The 6,535-nt window shown below is 49.1% G+C and overlaps 1 non-coding gene across 1 annotated transcript; it reads right to left on the bottom strand.

Moving 5' to 3' along the window:
* Positions 1-5,735: 5,735 nt before the first annotated feature.
* On the bottom strand, positions 5,736-5,842 carry LOC124778150. The gene has a single exon (XR_007015864.1). It is a non-coding gene; the product is annotated as a U6 spliceosomal RNA (small nuclear RNA).
* Positions 5,843-6,535: the final 693 nt, after the last annotated feature.

The raw sequence follows: 6,535 nt of genomic DNA, 5'->3' as shown, positions 1-6,535 counted from the left end.
TCAAGAAATGACTTTATTAACTGTGCTCTAATGACACCTGCCACATAATATCTACTTTGTTGTTGCCCGAAAATGCAATATTTAGCAGAGTGAACAACACTACAATCAGAATTAATTTTTAACCTTTGTTGTGGTAGGGTTGTTAGAACAGGAATTAGATTCGGAAGTCAGTATGCACCCAACTTATTCACCTGATCTTGCGTCCTCAGACTGTTACATTTTCCACTCTCTTTCAAACAACCTTCAAGGAAGTTCCTTTCCGGATGAAAATGATCTCCGAACATGGCTCGACGAGTTCTTCGCCTCAAAACCATGTGATTTATACAGTCCCGGAATCTAAGTTACCCCAGCGTTGGCAGACTGTTGTAAATAGTGAAGGATAATACACTGAAGAGTCAAAGAAACTGGTACACCTGCATAATATCGTGTAGGGCTCCCGCGAGCGCTCAGAAGTGCTGCAATGTGACGTGGCAACGACTCGACTAATGCCTGGAGTTGTGCTGGAGGGAACGGACACCATGAATCCTGCAAAGCTGTCCATAAATCCGTAAGAGCACCAGGGAGTGGAGATCTCTTCTGAACAGCACGTTGCAAGGCATCCCACTTATGCTCAATAATGTTCATGTCTGGGGAGTTTGATGGTCAGCGGAAGTGTTTAAACTCAGAAGAGTGTTTCTGGAGCCACTCTGTAGCATTTCTGGAATTGTCCAAGTCCGTCGGAATGCACAATGGACATGAATGGATGCAGCTAATCAGACAGATTGCCTGTACAGGGTGAGTCACCTAACGTTACCGCTGGATATACACTCCTGGAAATTGAAATAAGAACACCGTGAATTCATTGTCCCAGGAAGGGGAAACTTTATTGACACATTCCTGGGGTCAGATACATCACATGATCACACTGACAGAACCACAGGCACATAGACACAGGCAACAAAGCATGCACAATGTCGGCACTAGTACAGTGTATATCCACCTTTCGCAGCAATGCAGGCTGCTATTCTCCCATGGAGACGATCGTAGAGATGCTGGATGTAGTCCTGTGGAACGGCTTGCCATGCCATTTCCACCTGGCGCCTCAGTTGGACCAGCGTTCGTGCTGGACGTGCAGACAGCGTGAGACGACGCTTCATCCAGTCCCAAACATGCTCAATGGGGGACAGATCCGGAGATCTTGCTGGCCAGGGTAGTTGACTTACACCTTCTAGAGCACGTTGGGTGGCACGGGATACATGCGGACGTGCATTGTCCTGTTGGAACAGCAAGTTCCCTTGCCGGTCTAGGAATGATAGAACGATGGATTCGATGACGGTTTGGATGTACCGTGCACTATTCAGTGTCCCCTCGACGATCACCAGTGGTGTACGGCCAGTGTAGGAGATCGCTCCCCACACCATGATGCCGGGTGTTGGCCCTGTGTGCCTCGGTCGTATGCAGTCCTGATTGTGGCGCTCACCTGCACGGCGCCAAACACGCATACGACCATCATTGGCACCAATGCAGAAGCGACTCTCATCGCTGAAGACGACACGTCTCCATTCGTCCCTCCATTCACGCCTGTCGCGACACCACTGGAGGCGGGCTGCACGATGTTGGGGCGTGAGTGGAAGACGGCCTAACGGTGTGCCGGACCGTAGCCCAGCTTCATGGAGACGGTTGCGAATGGTCCTCGCCGATACCCCAGGAGCAACAGTGTCCCTAATTTGCTGGGAAGTGGCGGTGCGGTCCCCTACGGCACTGCGTAGGATCCTACGGTCTTGGCGTGCATCCGTGCGTCGCTGCGGTCCGGTCCCAGGTCGACGGGCACGTGCACCTTCCGCCGACCACTGGCGACAACATCGATGTACTGTGGAGACCTCACGCCCCACGTGTTGAGCAATTCGGCGGTACGTCCACCCGGCCTCCCGCATGCCCACTATACGCCCTCGCTCAAAGTCCGTCAACTGCACATACGGTTCACGTCCACGCTGTCGCGGCATGCTACCAGTGTTAAAGACTGCGATGGAGCTCCGTATGCCACGGCAAACTGGCTGACACTGACGGCGGCGGTGCACAAATGCTGCGCAGCTAGCGCCATTCGACGGCCAACACCGCGGTTCCTGGTGTGTCCGCTGTGCCGTGCGTGTGATCATTGCTTGTACAGCCCTCTCGCAGTGTCCGGAGCAAGTATGGTGGGTCTGACACACCGGTGTCAATGTGTTCTTTTTTCCATTTCCAGGAGTGTATTTCGTAAACCACATCAAATACTGACGAATCGACTCCACAGACCGAACGTGAGGAGAGGGGCTAGTGCAATTGATTAATACAAACCATAAAAAAATGCACAGAAGTATGTTTTTTAACACAAACCTACGTTTTTTTAAATGGAACCCCGTTAGTTTTGCTAGCACATCTGAACATATAAAAAAATACGTAATCAGTGCCGTTTGTTGCATTGTAAAATGTTTATTACATCCGGAGATATTGTAACCTAAAGTTGACGCTAGAGTGCCACTCCTCCGCTGTTCGATCGGGTGTATCGGAGAGCACCGGATTACGTAGGGATCCAAAGGGAACGGTGATGGACCTTAGGTACAGAAGAGGCTGGAACAGCACATTACGTCCACAAGCTAACACCTTTTTATTGGTCTTTTTCACTGACGCACATGCACATTACCATGCGGGGTGAGGTACACGTACAAACGTGGTTTCCGTTTTCAATTACGGAGTGGAATAGAGTGTGTCCCGACATGTCAGGCCAATAGATGTTCAATGTGGTGGCCATCATTTGCTGCACACAATTGCAATCTCTGGCGTAATGAATGTCGTACACGCCGCAGTACATCTGGTGTAATGCCGCCGCAGGCTGTCACAATACGTTGTTTCATATCCTCTGGGGTTGTAGGCACATCACGGTACACATTCTCCTTTAACCTACCCCACAGAAAGAAGTCCAGAGGTGTAAGATCAGGAGAACGGGCTGGCCAATTTATGCGTCCTCCACGTCCTATGAAACGCCCGTCGAACATCCTGTCAAGGGTCAGCCTAGTGTTAATTGCGGAATGTGCAGGTGCACCGTCATGCTGATACCACATACGTCGACGCGTTTCCAGTGGGACATTTTCGAGCAACGTTGTCAGATCATTCTGTAGAAACGCGATGTATGTTGCAGCTGTTTGGGCCCCTGCAATGAAGTGAGGACCAATGAGGTGGTCGCCAATGATTCCGCACCATACATTTACAGTCCACGGTCGCTGTCGCTCTACCTGTCTGAGCCAGCGAGGATTGTCCACGGACCAGTAATGCATGTTCCATAGATTCACTGCCCGTGGTTTGTGAAACCCGCTTCATCGGTAAACAGGTAGAACTTCTACGCATTCTCTGTTAATGCTCATTGACAGGATTGCACTCGATGATGAAAGTCATCACCATGTAATTGCTGATGTAGCGACACATGAAACGGGTGAAAGCGGTGAAGATGCAGTATGCGCATGACACTACTTTGACTCAGTCCACCGGCTCTCGCAATGTCCCGTGTACTCATGTGTGGATTTATGGCAACAGCAGCTAACACACCAACTGCACCCGCTTCCCCTGTGGCGGGCCTGTTACGGACCCGTTTGCGTGCTACGACCATACCTGTTGCATACAGTTGGCGGTAGATGTTTTGCAATGTGCGGCAGGTTGGATGCTCTCTGTCCGGGTACCGTTCTGCATACACCCTGTAAGCTTCAGCTGCATTTCGTCGACACTCGCCATAGATGAGTATCATCTCCGCCTTTTCAGAGTTCGAATACACCATGGTCACAGTTCCTAAAACACTACACTATCACAGACGTCTGGTAACACGGTGTACTACAGTTGGTCTGCATGCGGAGACGAATGCAGAATAACAATAGCAGCAAGCGCTACATGCGGACACTGCGACAGCTAGACCAAACCACAACAGTGTACTACAGCCACACTCGTAAACACGGTCGTCATCGTAAACATGTCCCTGCAGATGCTGCTCGCCCACAGTGGCCGGTGTTTGTTACAACACGCGACTGAACGCCGGAGGTTTCAAGCGTCAACTTTAGGTTACAATATCTCCGGATGTAATTAACATTTTACAATGCAACAAACGGCACTGATTACGTATTTGTTTATATGTTCAGATGTGCTAACAAAACTAACGGGGTTCCATTTAAAAAAAACGTAGGTTTGTGTTAAAAAACGTACTTCTGTGCATTTTTGTATGGTTTGTATTAAACAATTACACTACGCCCTCTCCTCACGTTCGGTCTGTGGAATCGGTTCGTCAGTATTTGATGTGGTTTACGAAATATATCCAGCGGTAACGTTAAGTGACTCACCCTGTGTAGTGTCACCTGTCAGAGTCGTATCGTGACATGTCACGGGTCCCATATCACTCCACACGCCCCATACCATTACAGAGCCTCCAGCAGCTTGAACAAGCCCCTGCTGACATGCAGGGCCCATGGATCCAAGAGGTTGTCTCCATCCCGCACACGCCCATCCGCTCGATGCAATTTGAGATTCGTTCGACAAGGCAAATTGTTTCCTGTCATCGACAGTCCAATGTCGGTGTTGACGAGTCCAGGCGAAGATAATGCTTTGTGTGATGCAGTCATCAAGCGTACACGAGTGGGCCTTCGGTTTCGAAAGCCCATGTCGATGATGTTTCGTTGAATGGCTCGCACGCTGACACTTGTTGATGGCACAGCATTAAAATCTGTAGCAATTTACCGAAGGGTTGCACTTCTGTCACACTGAAAGATTCTCTTCAGTCGTCGTTGGTTCCGTTCTTGCAGGATCTTTCTCCGGCCGCAGCGATGTTGAAGACATGTTTTACCGGACTGCTGATGTTCACGTTACATTCGTGAAATGGTCGTACCGGAATATCCCCACTTCATCGCTACCTCGGAGTGCTATGTCCCATAGCTCTTGCGCCAACTACAGGACCACGTTCAAACTCACTTGACTCTTGATAACCTGCGACTGTAGCAGCAGTAACTGATCTAACAACTTCGCCAGACAATTGCTGTCTTATATAGGCATTGACGACGGCAGCGCCGTATTATGCCTGTTTACATGTTTCTGTATTTGAATACTCGTGCCAAGACCAGTTTCTTTGGCCCTTCAGTGTATACTATTGATGACTAAAGTCTCCGATTTGTGTATCTGTGGTTTAAAAACCCTATGAACTTATTACACCAACCCAATGTAAGACGTACAGAGTATTTATAATTAAAGTACAGCTACTCACAGAGGTCCATTGTGGGCTGTAATTATTGTACGGCAGCGAAACTTGATATGCTAATGCGCAACTGATTTACGCTAGAAAAAATTAGTTCCAATTTTGGCCACGAAGTGCAAATCTGGCTCTGTGCACCGAGTATCTCGTCGACGCCTCCGGTGCTGACACTGAACAAACTGTGTAAGCGGCGTTTAAAAATAAAATCAACATTATGCCTTTCTCACTTGATGATGATGAGGTCCCATCCTCTGAGGAGCGTAGGGGATGATGCGAGAATGCCACACCGCCGTACTAGGCAAGGTCCTAGTGGAGATGGTTTGCCATTGCCTTCCTCCGACCGTAATGGGGCTGAATGATGATAATTCAGACGACACAACAACACCCAGTCATCTCGAGGCAGGATAGATCCCTGACCCCGCCGGGAATCGAACCCGGGACCCCGTGCGCGGGAAGCGAGAACGCTACCGCAAGGCCACGAGCCGCTGACAACTTTAAAAATGTGGAACGCTTCACGACTTTGCGTGTCATCCTTGCGCAGGGGCCATGCTAATCTTCTCTGTATCGTTCGAAGTTTAGTATATGTACAGCTGAAGCGAGTGCTTCTCACTTACTTGATCCTGTTTGCCTCCAGTATCGTAGCTTATCCATACTGCCGTAGCCGGCGCCTCTATCCAGAGTCTACTAACGTCACGAGCGGCGCTTTGAACATCGCTAGCAATAGCTTGACCTGATCAATGATGAACCTACAGGCCGCCTACCAATGAAGAATGCCAGGAGGTTGTTACAAGCGGCGGCCACGTGGGCAACTTCTTCTAGTTCAAGATTAGTTTCTTGTCGCTAGTTGGTGCCGAACGTTACAACCGTGCCATTGATAGCTAGCTCTACTGGCAAACATTCAGTGTACATCGACGCACAGCCGTGTCGGCCCTCTGCTGATAGCTATCCACAGATGCCACAAGTTGTCAACAATGCAGCAGTTCTTCAGTTCTTGAGTAAAATACACTACTCGCCATTAAAATTGCTACATCAAGAAGAAATGCAGATGATAAACGGGTATTAAATGGTCAAATATATTACACTAGAACTGACATGTGATTACATTTTCACGCACTTTTGGTGCATAGATACTTGATACGCTTGGGCATTGAGTCAAACAGAGCTTGGATGGCGTGTACAGGTACAGCTGTACAGCTGCCCATGCAGCTTCAACACAATACCACAATTCATCAAGAGTAGTGACTGGCGTATTGTGACAAGCCAGTTGCACGGCCACCATTGACCAGACGTTTTCCA

This window comes from Schistocerca piceifrons, chromosome 2, assembly GCF_021461385.2.
Source record: "Schistocerca piceifrons isolate TAMUIC-IGC-003096 chromosome 2, iqSchPice1.1, whole genome shotgun sequence".
Taxonomy (NCBI): domain Eukaryota; kingdom Metazoa; phylum Arthropoda; class Insecta; order Orthoptera; family Acrididae; genus Schistocerca; species Schistocerca piceifrons.
Note: the sequence above shows the minus strand (reverse complement) of the source record. Positions and strands in the feature narration are given on the sequence as shown.